This window comes from Scyliorhinus torazame, chromosome 5 (genome assembly GCF_047496885.1).
Source record: "Scyliorhinus torazame isolate Kashiwa2021f chromosome 5, sScyTor2.1, whole genome shotgun sequence".
NCBI classification, from domain to species: Eukaryota; Metazoa; Chordata; class Chondrichthyes; order Carcharhiniformes; family Scyliorhinidae; genus Scyliorhinus; species Scyliorhinus torazame.
This window is the reverse complement of record NC_092711.1, coordinates 168,223,614-168,243,820: the sequence shown is the minus strand read 5'-3', so window position 1 is coordinate 168,243,820 and position 20,207 is coordinate 168,223,614. Positions and strand designations below refer to the sequence as shown.

The 20,207-nt window shown below is 46.3% G+C and overlaps 1 protein-coding gene and 1 long non-coding RNA gene across 3 annotated transcripts in view; both read right to left on the bottom strand.

The window, feature by feature from the left end:
- The window catches only part of LOC140418030 (uncharacterized), a 76,210-nt gene that overhangs the window by 9,759 nt on the left and 46,244 nt on the right, over positions 1-20,207 (bottom strand). The gene's annotated exons all lie outside the window — the stretch shown is intronic.
- Positions 8,078-14,835, bottom strand: LOC140422311 (uncharacterized). Of its 2 annotated transcripts, none has more exons than XR_011947375.1 (2): positions 14,505-14,835; positions 8,078-14,226 (listed from the first exon to the last, which is right to left on the bottom strand). It is a non-coding gene; the product is annotated as an uncharacterized lncRNA (long non-coding RNA). The 2 variants fall into 2 exon arrangements; XR_011947376.1 differs by lacking the exon at positions 14,505-14,835 and adding an exon at positions 14,316-14,496.

Sequence of the window (20,207 nt, the reverse complement as noted above, 5' to 3'; positions counted from 1 at the left end):
TTGAATGGCGGAGCAGGCTCGAAGGTCCAGGTGGCATACTCCTGCTTCCAGTTCTTATGTTCTTATGTTATGTTCAAAACCTGTGAGGCCGGCACTCGGAAAAGGTGACCTTGAAAACTGCCAGATTTTCACAAAAGAACAACTGATTCACTGATATCGTTCAGGGAAGGGAACCTTCCGCAGGTCTGGGCCAGAAACGTTTCGGGCCTCTGTGGTGGGGGGAGAGTGAGAAACGATTGAGAGCAGAGGCGGAGAAGGAGAGGGAATTTATATTTCCAAAATTCAACCAGAACATTGACAGAATCTCCCAAACCCTCAACCTCTGCCTCCTTGAAGGACCAAGATATCGGGTCTGTGAACACCATCACATCCAGGTTTCCCTCCAAGGCACACACAGTTCTGACAGTAAGTAATGGGTGAGCAGAAACTTTCTCCACTTCAGTATTGGGAAGACATTGCGTTCAGCCCCTGTAACAAACTCCTTTATTAGCCACTGACTCCATCCCTCACCCTGGTCATTGTTTTGAGATTGAGGTTGAAAGAGATTGTCCAAATGGTTGGTGTGATATTTGACCTCGTGACTTGCTCCCAACCACATATTTACATCATCTTGAAGACTGGATTCCACCTCAGTAACATCGCCTGACTCCACCCAAGGCTCAGAGCATCTGTTGCTAAAACTCTGATCTATTCCTTTGTTATCTCTGGGACATCTATGATCCTCAAATTGATACTTCCTGAGTATTCCTGATTTTATTTACTCTGTCTTAGGTGGCATCACCTGAAGGTGTCAAGACCTCAAGACTTTGTAAGGTGCACCTTGTACACCACCTTCAGCGGTATCAGCGTCACACACAAAATCGAGGCGTTTTGCCTACGCAGCACACACCCCTCCTCCAGCGCCACAGCCAGCTTTTCCTCCCACTTCGCATTAACCCCTCCATGGACACCCCATCCTCCTCCAAAACCCTCCTGTAAATCACCGAGACGATTCCCTGTCGCCACCCCCCCCCCCCCCCCCCCCCCACCCCCTCACCTTGTCCGCTGACAACACCACCTCCAACAGAGAGGAGACAGGCACTATTGGGAAGATCGGGAAGACCTTCCTTGCAAAGTCCAGCACCTGCATGTACCTAAAACATTCTCCCCACGCCAACCCAAACAGCTCAGTCAGCCCGTCAAAGCTCATAAACGGCCCTTCCAGAAACAGGGATTCTATAATTCTAACTTTTAAAAAATATTTTAGAGAAGCCAATTATATTTCTTTTCCAATTAAGGGGCAATTTAGCATGGCCAATCCACCCAACCAGCACATCTTTGGGTGTGAATATAATTCTAACTTAGGATGACCACTCGTGTGCCCTACTGAACTTAACTTTACCCCTTGTCATTGTCAGCAGTCCCTTCTTGGTGCAATATGTAGATAGTCCAACGAGGGGAGGGGCAGTACTGGATCTGGTATTGGGGAATGAGCCTGGACAGGTGGTTGAGGTTCCAGTAGGGGAACATTTTGGGAGTAGTGAGCATAATTCCATATGTTTTAGGGTACGTTTGCCACAGATTTCTGGGCACTTAAGGCAGGACGTCCCTTGAGGTAGTAGGATCCAGAGAGCAGGAGTTACATCCTTTTCTTTCCTTCCCTGCTTCCACCCTGCCTCCTCATTAAGACACTGGGACACAAAGGGTGACCCAGTTTGATGGACAGTTTGTCTCTATTCGAAACAATGGGGGACAAGCTCCACCCAGCTATGAAAATATTGCCCCCAACGTGATGGCGGCCGCACATGCTCAGTGCTGCACATTGCCCCCAATAAAGATGGTGATCATTAACCGGGACGACTTTAGGGATCTTTGGCCCCGCTCAGTACAAATGGGATTGCTAAGTTTTTGAGGGAGTTTGTAGATGACAGAACCTTTATAGAAATCGTCCCGTCCACAAGCCGGTTCCATCATACGCTCCGATCTGCAATTTGCCGCTTACAAATTACAGATCCAAGAAAAAAAGCATCCACCCCTCACCATTTCCCGCATTGTGCATGCTTCATTCACTGCCCCTCATTCGCTCCGATTGGTTGGAGGACCAGCTGCTTCCATTCAGTCCTCCAGTCCCGCCCCCTATTACTAGTGGTCCGGAGCCGCCATCAATCATTCCCCTGGGCATTGTGATCTGGAGCATGCGCAGTGCGGTTGATGAGGTGAGACAGTAGCGCGCAGGCGCAATGCTGTTGTTCGTCTGGAGGAGAGTCCTTTGTCCCGGGGAAGCAAAGTTAGCATCAGGCGGTGGGAGGGAGGATCCGCAAACCCTTCACAATCATTGTCAGCTCCCTGATTTGCAGCTGCGGGGCTTCTCCCTCCTAGGAACAGGCCCAGGTTAAAGGTCACCATCCTGCTTCAGCGACTGGAGGATGGTTCACATCAGAGGATGGGGGAGGGGAACAATAAATAAGAGCTGACACTTTGCACTCAAATCAATGAGGACTCTGATCTCTGGAACGGAAGGAAGCCCTGGGAGGTGGGCGGGGAGGATTCACAAACACCCGCTGGAGGCCCCAAACTGCCAAGAAGAACCCACAGATCCTGATTTTGAGCTCCCGGGGCTTGTTTGCTTCAGCTGTGGCCATCTTGGTGAAACAACAGAGTGGGCGGGGCATCAGGATTCCAGTGACCAGGAGAGAAAATTACCGATTTATTCTCACTCTACACAGAGGGACTTGAGAACTGAACCCAGCCAGAGTGGAGGGAGCGGGTAAACTGTAAGGAAAGGAATTTTGAAGGTGGTTTGAAAGGTTTGGCAGACTGACAAACTCTCATGGTGAAAATTAAAGGTAAGCCTGCATGGGTCTGTGTGAAGAGGTGGGCGGTGTTGGGTGGGCTGCTGACAGAAATGTGAGGCCAGGGAGGGGGTGGTTGGCTGCCAGAACGGTTGGAACAGAGTTCTACATAGGTCCAGTTGACGAGTCAGACACCCAAGCAGCAAATCTCAGTGGATTCAAATATGGCCCATAAAATGTGGGCTGGTTTGTCACCCTGGGGTTTGGATTCCAGCATAGGAAAGAGGAAGAACGTATGTGATGAGGATTTACTGTTTCGCAGAAAGAAGTGCAGAAAACTTGTTCCATACAAACGAGAATTGTCTGTCCTTTATTTTTATTCGGTGTTGACAATGATGATGTTTATAAACTCTTTTTATGGGAAATTTGAAATCTACAGGTGTGAAATCGTCCAACCTGGAGAGACACAAGGACATCCACACCATAGACAAACCTTGGAAATGCGGGGCCTGTGGGAAGGCCTTCATATCTCCATCCCAACTGGAAACTCATCTGCGTAGTCACTCAGGGGAGAGACCTTTCACCTGCTCCATGTGTGGGAAACAATTTAATCGATTGTTCAACCTTCGCACACACCAGCGAATTCACACTGGAGAGCGGCCATTCATCTGCTCTGTGTGCATGAAGGGATTCAGCAGTTCATCACACCTGCTGAAACACAAGCGTGGTCACACTGGGGAAAGACCGTTCATCTGCTTCAAGTGTGGGAAGAGATTCACGCAGTCACAAAACCTAATGAGACACAGGCGAGTTCACAAATAACTTTTGGAAGTAGATTCAGCTGAACGGGTGATCTCAGTGTCAGTGACAAAGAAATCAATGAGCTCCTTGCACTTGTTCGAAGTCAGGAGAGAGATTTAAGAAGATGATCATGAAGAACAGAATCTGGGTTGTCCTTGCTTCCAGGAACAATCCAGAAATAGTGACCAGTTTAGGCAGAGGAGAGCAGGGCCAGGTAGAGCTGGATGTGTTGCTGCTGCCTCTGGTAATCAACAGTTCAACCAGTTGATAAGACTGCGCCAAGTGAAAAGGGAATTGGTAAGAGTGAGAAAATGGGCAGCAAATGATCTCAAGTTTACAGATGATAAAAGTTGGGATGCTGGTCAGGAGTGTGTTGGAATCATCAAGTTTAAAGATAACAGTTGCATAGATGTTGGTTTCAGAGCAAACACACTGAGGTGAGGGCTAGGTCAGGTAATATTATTGAGCTAGATATAAACAGTCTTAGTGATGGTGCAAATATGTAGTCAAAAGCTCATCTGGTCAAATATGACATTGAAATCTGCATTAGTCGCACACAGTGCGTGTATCACCTACAAGATGCACTGCAGCAACTCATCAGGCTCTTTAGACAGTACTTTTCAACCCTTGACCACCTCATACGACAAGAACAGTAGACACATGAGAACATCATCACCTGCAGGTTCCCCTCCAAGCCACACAACATCCTGACTTGGAACTATGTCACTGTTCCTTCACTGTTGTTGGGTGAAAATCCTGGAACTCCCACCCTGGCTATGCTGTGACTCAACCTACACATCATGTATTACAGCGGTTTGAGAAGACAACTCACTACCATCTTCTCGAGGGCAATTTGGAGTGGGCAATGATTTCTCCCAGCAATATCCACTCCCTGTGAAAGGATAAAATAAACACAGTTTCCAGCGAGGTGGATGGTGGCTAGAGAATGGAGTTTGTAGCAGGGCCATAAGACAATGGCTTCACTATTTATTTTTTAAAATAAATTTCGAGTTCCCAATTATTATTTTCCAATTTAGCGTGGCCAATCCACCCACGCTGCACATCTTTGGGTTGTGGGGACGACACCCACGCAGACACTGGGAGAATGTGCAAACTCAATGACTTCGCTATTTCCAATGTTTAATTGGAGGAAATGTCTGCTCACCCAATTCTGGATGTCAGACAAGTCAGGACGATGTGTGAATTGGAGGTGGTGGTTTTCATATACACCTCTTACTTTGCGGAAGTTGGGGGTTTGAGATTCTGTCAAAGTTATTGTTCAAGTTAGACCATAAGACATAGGAGCGGAAGTAAGGCCATTCAGCCCATCGAGTCCACTCCACCATTCAATCATGGATGAAGTTGTAGTTGTATAAAATCTGTCTCTTTCACTTCTTGTCTCTCCACTTCTATTTGTCCCCTTCTGCTCCCAAAGTGTCCAGAGTCTAGTGTCGGCCCTCTGACCCAGGTGACCGGCCGCCATCTTGGTAGAAACAAAGTAGAAACTTGGTAGAAGTGGCGCATGTGTGGCCATTTTGGTGAAGGAACCGGAAGTGGAGGCTTCAGGGTCCCAGTGACCAGGAGAAAAATCATTCTGAACCCTGGACCAGCTCTACCCTCCCATCCAATAATTTTAATATTCAAACATATTTTTCAGTTGACATTTTTGAAATACTCTCGTACTGCCCACTGCAAAACCTTCATTGAACTACCTGTATCACAATGGCAGTTGAGCAAAACTCAGTGAGTTCCAGGATCTGCCTGAAAATGCAGCGGTATGATTCACTAATTAATTTTAAAAGAGAGGTGGATAGTTACCTGAGTATGAGAAGGTGCATGGCGAGGGACATGAAATGGGAATGACGGACTGAACAAGTCCGTTCTTTCTAAAATTCAGCACAGGAAAGATGGGCTGAACAACCCCCATCGCCCCCTCTTGTGCAATGCACCTCTACGATTCTCGGAACCTGAATGGAACCAAAATAAAATTTGAAATCGTTATTGGTCATTTTACTAAATGTAAAGAGTACACTGTCCATCAAGAGCCACTTAAGAGCAGAATAAACAGGAGCAGTTGGAGGACATAGAGCCTGCTCCACTTTTTCTCCATGTCGCCATTTTCCTTCTTTCCCTCTGTATCCAATAATCTCTTGAATTCAGTCTTGAATATACTCAGCGACTGAGCATCCACAGCCTTCAAGGATGTCGAATTCCAATTGACAAACTTGAATGAAGAAACACCTCATCTTATTCACATATCGCCACTAACATCTCAAGATGTTTTACCGGAGGATAGGCAGGCAGGGATTCCTACAAATAGTTGTTTGCGGTTCATTGCAGTTCCTTGACAAGGTATCGGCTTTATTCTGACTGTTGTGAAGACTGAGCTACCTTTGCTGGTACGCCTGCTTTCCAGAGATGATCAGACAAGAGTAATGCTGCTGGGCTCAACGCTTTTTCATCAACAATGATTCGGCCTCTGCAGGAAATTGAGAGAAGAGGCAGCATCGCTCTTCGGCCACACAGGATAGTACTGGTTAGATTCAATGTCTTTATCCAGAGGGTGTGGAACTTGCTGTCACAGGGACTGGTTGAGGAAAACAGCATGAATGCACTTAGCAAGTTGCAGACACAAGAGAGAAAGGAATAGAAAGACCTCCAGACAGAGAGAAGTGATAGGCTCATGGGGAATATATACACTGACACTGGGTACAGTGACCTGTTTTTGTGCTGTCCATTGAGTTTCATTCTACTTTGATTCTTTTTACAGGGTATGGAATGGAAAAACTTACAGGCAGCAAACTCAAGATTTGAGAGCCTTTTGATTTGTCAGGATATGAATATCATCGGCCCCTGAATGTGGAAGGAGAAATGTTTGTCTTCTATCTGTGGGAAGGTCAGTGTGACTGGAAAAAGCACCGAGACACATACATATGCAAGTGAATGTGTTCCAGTGAGCTGACTGTGAAACGAGCCTCAACCAGTTACACAGCCTGAAAAAACATCCCATCATTCACAGCAGAGAGAAACTGTACACGATGTTCTGTGTGTGAATGAGGCTCCAATCTGGACAGACACAAGGTCATCGGCACCATGGAGAAACCGTGGAAATGTGGAGGTTGTGGAAAGGGGTTCAAATCTCCATCCCTGCCGGAAGCTCATCAACGCAGTCACACTGGTGAGGGACCATTCACCTGCTCCCTGTGTGGAAAGGGATTTACTCAGTCAGCACACCTTATGAAACATCAACTTGTGCACAGTAATAAGAGATCTTTTAAATGTTCTGACTGTGAGAAGAGCTTCAAAAGTGAAATGGATCAGCTGAGACACCAGCGAGTTCACACCGGAAAGAGGCCATTCACCTGCTCCGAGTGTGGGAAGGGATTCACTCAGTCAGCCAAGCTGCTCACACACCAGCAAGTTCACCCTGGGGAGAGGCTGTTCCCTTGCTCTGTGTGTGGCGAAAGATTTAATCATTTATCTAACCTGCAGAGACACCAGAGAGTTCACACTGGAGAGAGGTCGTTCACCTGCTCTGAGTGTGGGAAGAGATTCCTTCACTTCTGGAACCTTGCTACACATCAACTTGTTCACAGTGATCAGAAACCTTTTAAATGTTCTGACTGTGAAAAGAGCTATAAAACTACATCTGATCTGCTGAAACACCAACGCACTCACACTGGGGAGAGGCCGTTCATCTGCTCTGTGCGTGGGAAGAGATTCACTTGGTCATCCCACATGCTGAGACACCAGAGACTTCACGAGTGACTGCAGGGGTTGGATTCTGCTGTTATTGCTGCTGTTAATCACATCCAGGACTGAACCATGTTCATTCTGACAGCTGGAGTTTGTTTCTGTTGATAATAATCCCTGATACCAGTTGGAGTTTAATATTTTGATATTTGTCAAATAAATTAATGTTTCAGACACACACTTTGTTGGGTCCTTAATTTCTCCAGGATAAGAGGCAACTAATTTGTGTCCTGTCGCAGACTGCTCCATTTTTTGGACTTTTCTCCTTTCTAACTCTATATTATTTCAATTCTCATACCTTATTACTTCCTTGGGTTTGAGGGTGAGACCCACACAGACACAAAATACTGTGTTTTCTGTATTGGACAATTACATTAAAATCTGGAACACGTGTAGATATGGATTGGTGTCTCCATATCATGCGTATAAAGTATTGATGTTCTCTAGTTATGCTCTTCCCCACATTCTCTCCATATCCTCTCTCACAAAACCTTCCATTATTTTAAACATTTCTATTAGGTTATCCCCTCCGCCTTCATTTCTAAGGACAGAGGAGACCCAGCCTGTCAATCCTTTCCTGATATTTTATATGTACCTACACATTTCTGGTTTCACAATTATAAATCTTCTTTGCACCCTCTTCAGTGCCTTGGTATCATTTTATAATATCGTGACCAGAACAGCATGCAGTGATCGGTGAGATACTTGATCCAAGAGTCACAGATAACCCCAAAAATGGGACCAAGCTAATGTGCGATTTTACGCTGGTTTATTAAGAAACAACAGTTTAAAAATGATGCATAATGGACACACAAAACATCATACAGCCTGAGAATGATTTCCCAGTCCCAGAGGACAGACGGATGATGCAGAATGAGTACTGGTCTCCATTACTAGTGGCTGCAGTCTCCTCTGGATGGTTCACTGCTGTGAGCCAGTGTGGGTGTTGGGTGAAGCCAGTATGGATCTTTTTAGAAATCTCTTCCTGTTTTAACCTTTACACAGACAAATGGTTTGCGGATGGATCCTGAGATCCAATCATATCAGGGTTAGAAATGTCAATTTAAGAGCCTGTGTTAGAGACCAGTCCTGGGCAGAAAGAACAGGCCTGTCCCGTGTTTGTCACCCAGCAAACTGCTGTGGAAGATTTCGTTTCGTTGAAAGGAAGTGAGCCATTCCTATAATATTCAATAAATGCTTCATATTTTATCATTTATTTCTTAACAAATCTTCCTGTCTTTGTATATCAGAGACACAAGTATTTGAAATCAGTTAGGAGGTGACTCCCATATCTCCCGTTCTCAAACACCCTGTTTTGAAAGATAAGAAATGGGATAAAGCCAAAAGGCAAATTGTCACCATGCTGTCAGTGGAAAGGGTTAACTTCTCTGTTTGTTTGCAAAGGGATTGGAGCAAACATTTCTAACTGTGCCCAATTGTGCTGACTTTAGGTGACTTTTCTTTTCAGATCAAAGATGAACCAAACACCATTTTAAACTTTGTTTTCCAATTCTTTTGGGAAGGGGGTTTCAGCTTTGCCCAATTGTGACTGTTTCCCCCATTCTCCTTGAGGCACCTTTCCAAATCACAGGAATAAACCTGAAGAAAAATAAAGCAAGAACATTAGCTTTCACAGGTAAGCTTCAACCTTCTTAAAGAGGGCGGAGCTTCCCACAGTTTGTGAGTTCTGAAATATTACTTCAAGATCCAAGGAATAAGCCCACAAATTGGCCAGGAGAAATAACAAACCTGAGGATTGGGAGCAGGTTAGAATTCAGCAAAGGAGGACCAAGAGATTGATTAGGAAGGGGAAAATAGCGTACGAGAGTAAGCTGGCGTGGAAGATAAAAAACTGACTGCAAAAGTTTCTATAGATCCGTGATGAGAAAGAGATTGGTGAAGACAAATGGCTGAGCAACTCAATACATACTTTGCTTCTGTCTTCTCAAAGAACGACATAAATAACATACCAGAAATGTTGGGGAATGTAGGGTTCAGAGAGGTGAGGAACTTAAGGAAATCAGAGTAGAGAAATGGTGTTGGGGAAATTGATGAGATTGAAGGTCGATAAATCTCTGGGGCCTGATAATCTACATACCAGACTACTCAAGAAATAGTGGATGCATTGGTGGTCATCTTCCAAGATTGTACAGATTCTGGAACAGTTCCTACAGATTAGAGGGTGGCTAATGTAACCCCACTCTTTAAAAAGGGAGGTAGAAAGTAAACAGAATTATAGACCAATCAACGTGATGACGGCAGTGGGGAAAATTCTAAAGTCCATGATCAAAGGTTTTAAAGCGAAGTACTTAGGAAACAGTGACAGAATTGGACAGAATCAACATGGATTTATGAAAGGGAAATCATGCTTGACAAATCTATTGGAATTCTTCAAGGATGTAACTAGTAGTCGATGAGGGGAAGCCAGTGGATGTGGTTTATTTGGACTTTCAGAAGGCTTTCAACAAAGTTCCACATCAGAGATTAGCATGTGAAGTTGAAACGCATGGGTTTGGGGATAGTGTATTGAGATGGATAGAAAATTGGTTGGCAGGCAGGAAATAAAGAGTAGGAATAAACGAGTAGGAATAAACAAGTATTTTTCCGAATGGATCGGTACTAGGACCTCAGCTATTCACAATATATATTCATGATTTAGATGAGGGATGTCTTGTTGCAATTTTACAGGGCCTTGGTGAGGCCACACCTGGGGTATTGTCTGCAGCTTTGGTCTCCTTATCTGAGGAAGGATATTCTTGCTATAGAGGGAGTGCAGTGAAGGTTTACCAGACTGATTCCTGGGATGGTGGGACTGACGTATGAGGAGAGATTCAGCCAGTTAGGATTATGTTCGCTGGAGTTCAGAAGAATGAGAGGGATCTTATGGAAACCTATAAACTTGACAGGACTAGACTGGGTAAATGTGGGAAGGATATTCCCGATGGTGGGGGAGTCCAGCACCATGTGTGATAGTCGAAGGATATGGGTAGACCACTTAGGACAGAGACGAGGAGAAATTTCTTCACCCAGAGGGTGGTCAGCCTGGGGAATTCACTACCACAGAAAGAGTTGAGGACAAAACATTGTCTGCTTTCAAGAAGCAGTTAGGTACAGCTCTTCGGGCAAAAGGGATCAAAGGATGTGGAGGGAAAGTGGGGAACAGGTTACTGAGTTGGATGATCAGCCATGATCATAATGAATGATGGAGCAAGCTCGAAGGGCCGAATGGCCTCCTCCTGCTTCTATTTTATATGTTTCTATGTAAGGCTGAAGTTTGTCTTGAGGGAATCAAACATTTTGGTGCCTTTTCCAATTGTACAATTAAATTGTGATTCACATTGAAAGGTTCACTTTCACTCAGTAATGATAACGTTTCACTTTTCTCAGCATAGACATTTTAGATTAAATACCAATTGTTCACTTCTCTTGTAGCTGGTATGTGGAGAAGATCATGTTCACTGCAGACCTGTCAGCAGAGAAAGCGCACTGTGCTTTGATGCACGAGGGATGTCTGGAGACCCTGTGGGGGACAAGATGGCGGCGCCCCTGGTGCGCACATTGCGGGGTCGGGACAAGATGGCGGCGCCCATGGTGCGCACATCGCGGGATCGGGACAAGATGGCGGCACCCACAGGGCGCACATGGACGAAGGGGGACAAGATGGCGGCGCCCATTGGTCGCACATGGACCCGGGAGGAGAAGATTGTGGCTCCCATTGTGCGTCTGGCATGGGGTAGGGGGCAATAGCGGGCGCGATCGCAACGACTGTGCTGGCCTGGCTCCCAGCCGCTAAGTGGCCCTTTTTACTGCAGGCTTTACAAACTGCAGTGCGGGCCGGGCAGTGTTGGTGGGGGTGCTTCTGCTGACCGCAGAAGTAGCAGCGGGGACCCCCGGGGTGCGCGGATCGGCGTGCGGCGTATTGGGAAGGCAGGGCCCCAGCTGAGGAGGTCATCAGCGGGGTCCAGGAGGGGTAGGAAAGAGTAGAAGGGTGGGCAGCGCGGCGGGAGGGGTACAATTATACGTTACGGGATGCGACCGTCATGGAGAGCGCCAAAGTTTTTGTCTCCGCCAGTTCGAGCGTGGCCCCTTCCAGTAATTGTTCTCGGATGCGGTCCGCGCAATCCCCGTCACGAAGGCATCATGCATGAGGAGATTTGCGTGTTCGGCGGTCGTAACGGCCTGACAGTCACAGTCCCGGACGAGTGGATTTAGGGCCCGCCAGAAGTCTTTGATGGACTCACCATGTAGTTGCGAGCGGGTGGCGAGTACATGCCTGGCGAAGAGCGTGTTCGCCTTCTGCGCGTAGTGTTCCTTAAGGAGTTCCATTGCTTTTGTGTAATTCGTGGCGTCTTGGATCAACGGGAACACGCTGGAGCTCAGTCTGGAGTACAGGACGTTTATCTTCTGAGCCTCCGTTGGCTCGGGGTCCGCAGCCTTGATGTAGGCCTCAAAACATGCTAGCCAGTGAGTAAAGTCTCTTCTGGCGTCGGGCGAGTGCGGATCTAGCTGCAGGCGATCGGGCTTAATTCTGATATCCATTCTGTGGAAAATCTGACCGTAATAAATTGATGCATGATCAATTGCACAAAGACTAAAGTTGGGTAGAACTGTGGCTTTATTACAGTCAGATGCATGGCCTCCTGCTGCAGCTGGCGAAATGGCAGGGCACTGGAGGTCATGCATATTTATACAGTTCTCCGTGGGCGGAGCCAGCCGGCAGGAGCTACCGGCGAACCTGTAGTGCAGGTCCTACCTTACATCTCCTATTACAGTGGTTCACCACATACTTCTGGATATATCAGTCTGCAAGTAGATGGATCTTTTAGACATGACCCTAGTGAAGGACCTCCCAGTGATGCTAAGGAGTGAGATGTCCCTGTAGTTGTTGGAATCTCCTCTGTCACTGCTGATTTTATATGTTGTGATGATTTTGCATCACACGTATGGAATGGTTCCTGTCACCCATCAGAGACGTCGGAGGTCATGAAGGTGCGACAGTCGAAGGGACTTTCCGTGTGTAAGCAGATCAGCTGGAATCCCATCCTTGCCGGGTGCCTTTCTGCTTGCTCAGCAATCAATGGCCTCTTCCAGCTCAAGTGGTGAGGGTTCCTTCTCCAACTCAACATGGAAGCTGCAATAGAGGCAATCAGAGTCTGGGAGATGTCCAGCTCACAGTCGTGATCAACCCAGCAGGACATCTGTTTACTTCTGTTGGTAAGAACTTCACCAGCTGCCAATTTCAGTCGCACAACTTTAGTGATGGTCGGACAAAGATCCCTCTTGACCCCATCAGTCGTAGATTTCCATTGTCACAGGCAGCTTGGAATTATTGACAGAGGCTGGTCCAATGTTTATTTGCACAGGATCTCCCTGATATTTACACAACTGTCTTGGCTACGTTCAAGTAATGCAGTGTTCTAGCTGTTGGGTTTATGCTGCACATCAGGTCGACTTTGCTTTTTGCTTCAATGACAGATGTCATCTCGGCTGAGTGAGTCTGAACCAGTCTTTGTTGTGGGTTCCACCTTTACCAAATGTTGCTGCTGCTGTGTCAGAAATGATTCAACTCAGCGACTTCCAAACTTCATCAGTATACATGTTGATGTTAAGATTTCTATGTACGTTTTTACAGTACCTGTATAATATTTCACTGTTTGTTTCGCTTCCTTCACAATTTAATATCATAATGGACAGAACACTGAAGAAGTCAGTAAGAATTGTCAGCAAGGATTAATCTGCAGTTTGTAATTGGAGATGTTAATCAGTGGAACCTTTTAGACACTGATTAGGGACATTGCAGCCCCAAAAATCAGTGACATTTTCAGAATATTAAACTGCAGCCAGTTATAGAGATTGTTAACATCAGCAGAATCAAACCAGATATTGTCAGACTATCAATCCTGGATGCGATTAGCAGCAGCAAAACAGCAGATTCCAATCCCTGCAGTCATTTGTGAACTCGCTGGTGTCTCAGCAGGTGTTGTGACTGAGTGAATCCCGCTCCACACAAGGAGCAAGAGAACCGTCTCCCCCCGGTGTGATCCCACTGATGTGTCAGCAATTGGGATGCCCAAGGAAATCCCATCCCACACACGGAGCAGGTGAACGGCTTCTCCCCAGTGTGAGTGTGTTGGTGCTCACTGAGGTCAGTTGACTGACTAAAAGTCTCTCCACAGGTGATGCACCTGAATGGTTCCTCGTTTGTGTGCATTTGGTGGTGTGTCTGGAGGGTGAATACCTGAGTGAATCCCTTCCCACACACAAAGCAAATGAATGGTTTCTGACTCGTGTAAATTGGCTGGTGTTCAGTGAGGATGGATAAAGACTTGAATTTCTCTTCACAGGTTGTGCAGCTGAATGGTTTCTTCTCAGCGTGAACTCGCTGGTGCAAGCAAAGGGCAGATGACTGAGTGAATCTCCTCTCACACACAGAACAGCTGAACGGCCTTTCCCCAGTGTGAACGCGTCGATGGATTTCCAGCCGGGGTGAAGAATTGAATCCTTCACCACAGTCCTCACATTTCCACGGTTTCTCCATGGTGCCAGTTTCCTCATATCTCTCCAGCTTGGACGGTCCGTTGAAGCTTTGTCCACATACACAGAACACCTGTATGGTTTCTCCCTGCTGCGAATCGTGTGATTTTTTTACAGGCTGTTTTACTGGTTAAAGCTCTTTGTACAGTCAATGTACTGGAATACTCTCATTCCAGTGTGTGTCCTGATGCTTTTCCAGTCACAATGATGTTTGAAATGGTGTCACACAGGCAGAACACACAAACATTGCTCCTTCCAAATTCAATGACTAATGATATTCTGGCCGTGGCGACTCGGTGACTCTGTCAGATCATGCTGTGATATTCAGTTTGAGCTTCCTGTCTGTAAATCCACCCATTCTAGTGCCCTGGAAAAGAAGTTTACAAAACGTTATACAGAGAGAAATCCTGAACATACAATACTATTTTCTATACAACATATTTTCCTCATTTGTACCTGCAAAACAGTAAATCCTACTCCCATACACTCTCTTGCTCACTGTGCTGAATGCAAATCCCAGGGTGTTTAATAGTCCCATATGTTACAGAAATGTATCTGAGTCCACTGTCCCAGTCTGCATGCTGCCTGGATGCTGGCTGTACTATAAATTGGATCTTTATCAATGCACAAAACCATGTTCCTTACCGCTTCTATGTTCCAACAGCTCTGGCAAACACCACCCTTAATTTTCACCATGAGAGTTGGTCAGCCCGTCAAACCCAGCACAGCACCGTCACAATTATTTTCCTTACAGTTTACCTCCTGCCTCCACTCTGGCTGGGTTCAATTCTCAAGCCTCTTTGCAAAGTGAGAATAAAATCAATTAACCACTCATTTTCTGTCCTGGTCACTGGGACCCTGATGCCCGCTCACTTGGGCAGACAAGAAGTAAACAAGCCCCGGGAGCTGCAAACTCGGGACCTGCAGGTTCCTATTGGGGGTTTGGGGCCTCCAGCGGGTGTTTGTAAATCCTCCCCGCCCACCTCCCAGGGTTTCCTTCCTTTCCAGAGATCAGAATCCTCATTGATTTGAGTCCAAAGTGTCAGCTCTTATTCACTGTCCCCCTCCTCTGGTGTGAACCATCCTCCAGTTGCTGAAGTAGGAGGGTTAACCTGGGCCTGGTCCCGGCAGCTGCAAATCAGGGAGCTGACAATGATTCTGAAGGGTTTGCAGATCCTCCCACCCACCACCTGACGCTGACTCCGCTTCTCCGGGACAAAGGAGTCCCTTCCCGAGGCCTACACTGGAATTGCGCATGCTCCAAACTCCGTTCCCGCGCCTGCGCACTGATGTCGAACTATAGCAGCCACATTGCGCATGCACTGCATCACAATGCCAGGTTGACTGACGGCAGCCCCCGACCAATAGAAAGAGGGGACGGACCTGGATGACTCAACGGGAGCAGCTGGTCCTCCAACCAGTCGGAGTGCGTGAGGGGCGGGGATCAGCTGGAATCTCCCACATTGGCTGGAGCTCTGCATCATTTTGAGCTGATTTGTCTCAAACTCCAGGAGAAAACTGGACCTTCCTGTTTGTGGCTTTAAACAGATGAAACCCTGTGGATCTGGAGCAAATATTTCAATGTTTGTTCCTCAAATGTGGAAATCTGAAACTGTGTCCACACAATTCAGGGGCTGACTTCAAAATAAAGCTGGGTAGACAGGGAATGACTACAGTACCATAATGTACTGGACAATCTCAGCAGGTCTGACAGCATCTGTGGAGAGAAAAGGGAGCAAATATTTTGTCTGGATGACTCTTTGTCAAAGCCATCCAGACTTGAAACATTAGCTCCCTTTCTCTCCACAGATGCTGTCAGACCTGCTGAGATTGTTGAGTTTTTACTGATTTTGTTTCAGATTCCAGCATCTGCAGTAACTTGCTTTTATCTGAATGTTTACAGTATCTTGTTTTTGGGTCACTGTGTATCAGTTTTCTCCCTCTTACCATTACCTGTTTAAATGTGAAGAAGGAGCTTTTAAAGAATGAGAAACAGTAACTGACACCCTATTCAAAATAAAACTAAACTTGCTGTTTGTCTTTACCAAGGAGATAGATGCTACCCAGGCCATGGAGACAGACTAGCAAACTTTGTCCCTAGATGGGTTCAAAATTGATAAGGTGGAAGTGTTAAAGTAAGAATATAAATTACAGGGCAGCTGGCAATAATTTCCCAGTCTTTGCTGAAGGTGCCAGAGCACTGGAGAATTACAAATCTTATGCATTTGTTCAAAAAGGATAGCCCCAGCAATTACAGATCAGTTAGTTGAACATCATTGGTGGGCAAGCTTCAAGAATCAATTATTCCAGATTGAATTAAATGCCACATGGAAAATATGGACTGATTTGCAAGAACCAGTATGGAGTTCTAAAGGGGAAATCGTGTTTAACTGACTTGCTGGATTTTTTAAGGAGGTAACAGAAAGGGTTGACGAGGGTAATGCCGTTGATGTAGTGTACATTGACTTTCAGTGCGCATTCAATGCAATGCAACACAACAGATTTGTGGGAAGAATTATAGCTCATGGAATAAAAGAGACAGTGGTACGGTGGACACAAAAAGTGACAGAATAATAGGAAGCAGAGAATAACAGTCAATGGATATTTTTCAGGCTGGAGGGAGGTTTGTAGTGGTGTCCCCCAGGGGTCAGTATTTGGACCCTTGCTTTTCCTGGTGCATATTAATAATCTAGATCGTGGTTGCAGGGGACAATTTCAAAGTTTGCAGATGACACAAAACTTAGAAGCGGATCTGAATCCATGTTCACCCATTGCTCAGCAGTCAATGGCTTTTCCCAGCTCAAGTGATGAGTGTTCCTTGTCCAACTCAACCATGAGAGGAAGCTGTAGGAGAGTCAGGCAGAGACTGACAGTTCGTCTGTCGGAGCATAGCTGACAGTCATATTAAACCCAGAAGGACATCTGTTTACATCTGTCAGGATGTCACTATCTGCCAATTTGAGGGAAACAAGTTTGGTGATGGTCAGACACAGAGCCCACTTCCTCCCATCACACACAGCACATAGATTTCCTTTATCACAGGCAGTTTAAAATTATTGATGTCGACTGATCCACTGTTTATTTGCACAGTCTCTCTGTCTGGGGGGGTGAGGGGGGGTGTGGGGGGTGGGTGGGGGGTGGGGGGGGGTGTGGGGTGGGGGGATGGGGTGGGGGGGGTTGGGGTGGGGGGGTGGGGGTGGGGGGAGCTGGAGAGTGAGGTTGTTTTGGCGATCTATGGTAGGATTATGGCAGAGAACAAGGAGTCCATGAAAAGGATTAAGACCAAGTGGGAGGAAGGGTTTGGGATGGTGTTGGAGGGAGGACTATGGTGTGAGGTGCTGCAGAGGGTTAACGTCTCAACCTCGTGTGCGAGGCTGGGGGTGATTCAATTGAAAGTTGTGCACAGGGTGCACTTAATGAAGGTGAGGATGAGATGGTTGTTCAAGGAGGTGGGAGGATAGCTGTGAGCAGTGTGGGAGGGGTTCAGCCAATCAAGTCCATATGTTCTGGTCCTGCCCAAAGTTGGAGAAATTTTGGGGGTCAGTGTTCAGCACCATGTCTAAAGTTCTGCATGAGCATTTGGAGCCGGGTCCCTTCGTGACCGTATTTGGGGTGTCAGACCTGCCGGAGCTGCAGATGGGTGAGTGGGCAGATGTTTTAGCCTTCGCCTTGTTGATTGCCTGCAGGCAGGATCTGTTGAGGTGGAGACCAACTTGCTCCCCTCCCGCTGCACCGGTGCCTCGACGTGGCTGGAGGATCCAATGGAGTTCTTGTTCTTGTATTTAGAGAAGGTGAAATTTGCTCTGAGAGGGGCAGATGAGGGGTTCCACCAGAGATGGGTTTTATTTGTGTTATATTTTGGGGATCTGGTGGCCTTCGAAGAGTAGGGGGGCAGTTTGTGGTTGGGGAGAGAGGTGTTGAGGTTTGGGTTTGTTTGTTTGTGTGTTGTACAAATGTTAAAATGTTGAAAACTTGAATAAAAATATTTGTTTTAAAAACAAACTTCACTTCAAAATCTGACAACGTTACTCAATTCATTGAATATCAACGGCTTTTAAATCCAGAAGGAGAAATGTTTGATTGTTCCTTGTGCTTCAAAATGTTTTAAACATCAGTGTGACTGGAAAAGCACAGAGACACACACCCGAGTGAGAGTGTTCCAGTTCACTGACTGTGGAAAGAGCCTGAAACAGCATTGCACCATTCACAGCGGGCAGAGACCATACACGTATCCTGTGTGAGCCTTCAACTGATTGTCTAACCTGGAGGGACAGCAGGAAACACCCGCACGATGGAGAAACAATGGAAATGCACCAGTGCGTTCACACTGGGGAGAGACCGTTTAGCTGCTCTCACTGCACAAAGAAGTTTAGAAGGTCATCCACACTGCGGAGACACCAGCAAGGTTTAGTTGTCCGTCTACAGTGGAAACTCATTGACACATTCACACTCAGGGTGTGACCATTCTGCTGCTCTGTGTGGGAAAGGTATTCAGTGTTCCATTCAACCTGTGGACATACCAGCAAGTTCATACTGACGAGAGGCCGTTTGCCTGCTCTGACTGTGGGAAGAGATTCAATACTTCATCCCACCTAATAATAAAAATCTTTATTAGTGTCACAAGTAGGCTTACGTTATCAGTGCAATTAAGTTACTGTGAAAATCCCCGAATCGCCACTCTACGGCACCTGTTCGGGTATAGTGAGGGGCAATTCAGAATGTCGAATTCACATAACAAGCACGTCTTTCTGCACTTTTGAGAGGAAACTGGAGTGCCTGGAGGAAACCCACGCAGACATGGGGAGAACGTGCAGACTCTGCACAGACAGTTACTCAAGCCGGGAATCAAACCCGGGTCCTTGGCACGAGCCAGCTGACTGGAGAGGACAGGAGCTCCCAGTGTGGTCAATGAATACATTGTGGGAACTGCCCATTTAAAGAGGCTGCCTTGACTCGCTGGTCTGAGAATCCACCCCTTCCCCCTCTGTGTAACGCTGGCTGAGAATAGAGAGCGGGGCTGCTCAATGTACTGAAAGCCATTTGCTTCTGTTCTCTGTCTAAAATCAAATTGGAAGGAAAGGGAGACAACTGAAACGGGGAAAGGGGAATTCCAGACATTATTGACATCACTATACATATTGCAGACACACATTTATTCATCTTTGATCACAGAATCTCACCACACAGGTCATTCGGCCCATCGTGCCTGTGCTGGCTCTTTGAAAGAAGTACTCAATTAGTCCCACTATCCTCCCTTTCCCCATGAACCCTGAAAACTAGTCCCTTTCTAATATTTATCCAACTCCTGGTGTTGAATCTGCTTCCACCAGCCTGTCAGATAGTGCATTCCAGATCACAGCACCTCACTGTGTACAGATTCATCGTCCTCATTTCCCCTCTGGCTTTTTTGTGAATAACCTTAAATCTTGTCCTCTGGTTAACAATCCTTTTGTCAGTGGAAACAGTTTCTCTTTATGTACTCTATGCAAACCATTCATGATTTTGTCTGAACTCAGATATTAGAAAGATCCTGAACAGTCCCATTATTCTGCTCCATGGAACAATTTACATCAATGGTTAAATCCAATAAAATTAACCCAGTGACAATCATGACCAATTGTCTGATTACAACAGGTCTTATTCAAGATGAGGTCATGTTAATTCAAGAGGTAAAAGTGGGATTTGTGAGTGATCCTGGGTTTTGTAAGTTGGACTCTAGTCGTGGAGACACTGAGTGCTCCTGGGCAGGAATTTAGGAAAACACTGTTGGTTCAGGAACCTGAAGAAGATTCACACTTCTACCAGAACAGGTCACCCAATTTTGGTGGTGAACGTCACTTGTGTACTTCATCAGTATACTGCTTTAAAAAAATAAACATTGACATTTCAGAGTCCTCTCTTGCCTGATTGTTAAGCCTCTTTCGAATTGAAGCATTTTAGAGGGTCAGTTTGGAGCTGAGTAAATAAGGCACCTTCAACCAAATTAAACCAAATCTAAATATTAATTATATACCCTTTAAAACAGAGATAGGGTCTCCAGGATGTGCAAGAAAGATTAACAAGGATGATATCAGAACTGAGAATGTTTAAGTTTCAGGAGATATTGAACAGGTTGGGGATATTTCCCCTGGGGAAGAGAAGGTTGAAGACTGACCTGATAGAGACTTTAATGGGTGTGATAGGATTGACATCATCAGGGTGGCATAGTGGTCAGCACTGCTGCCACACGGTGCTGAGGACCCGGGTTCACTCCCGGCCCTGGGTCACTGTCCATGTGGAGTTTGCACATACTCGCCGTGTCTGCGTGGGTCTCACCCCCACAACCCAAAAAGATGTGTAGGTTAGGTG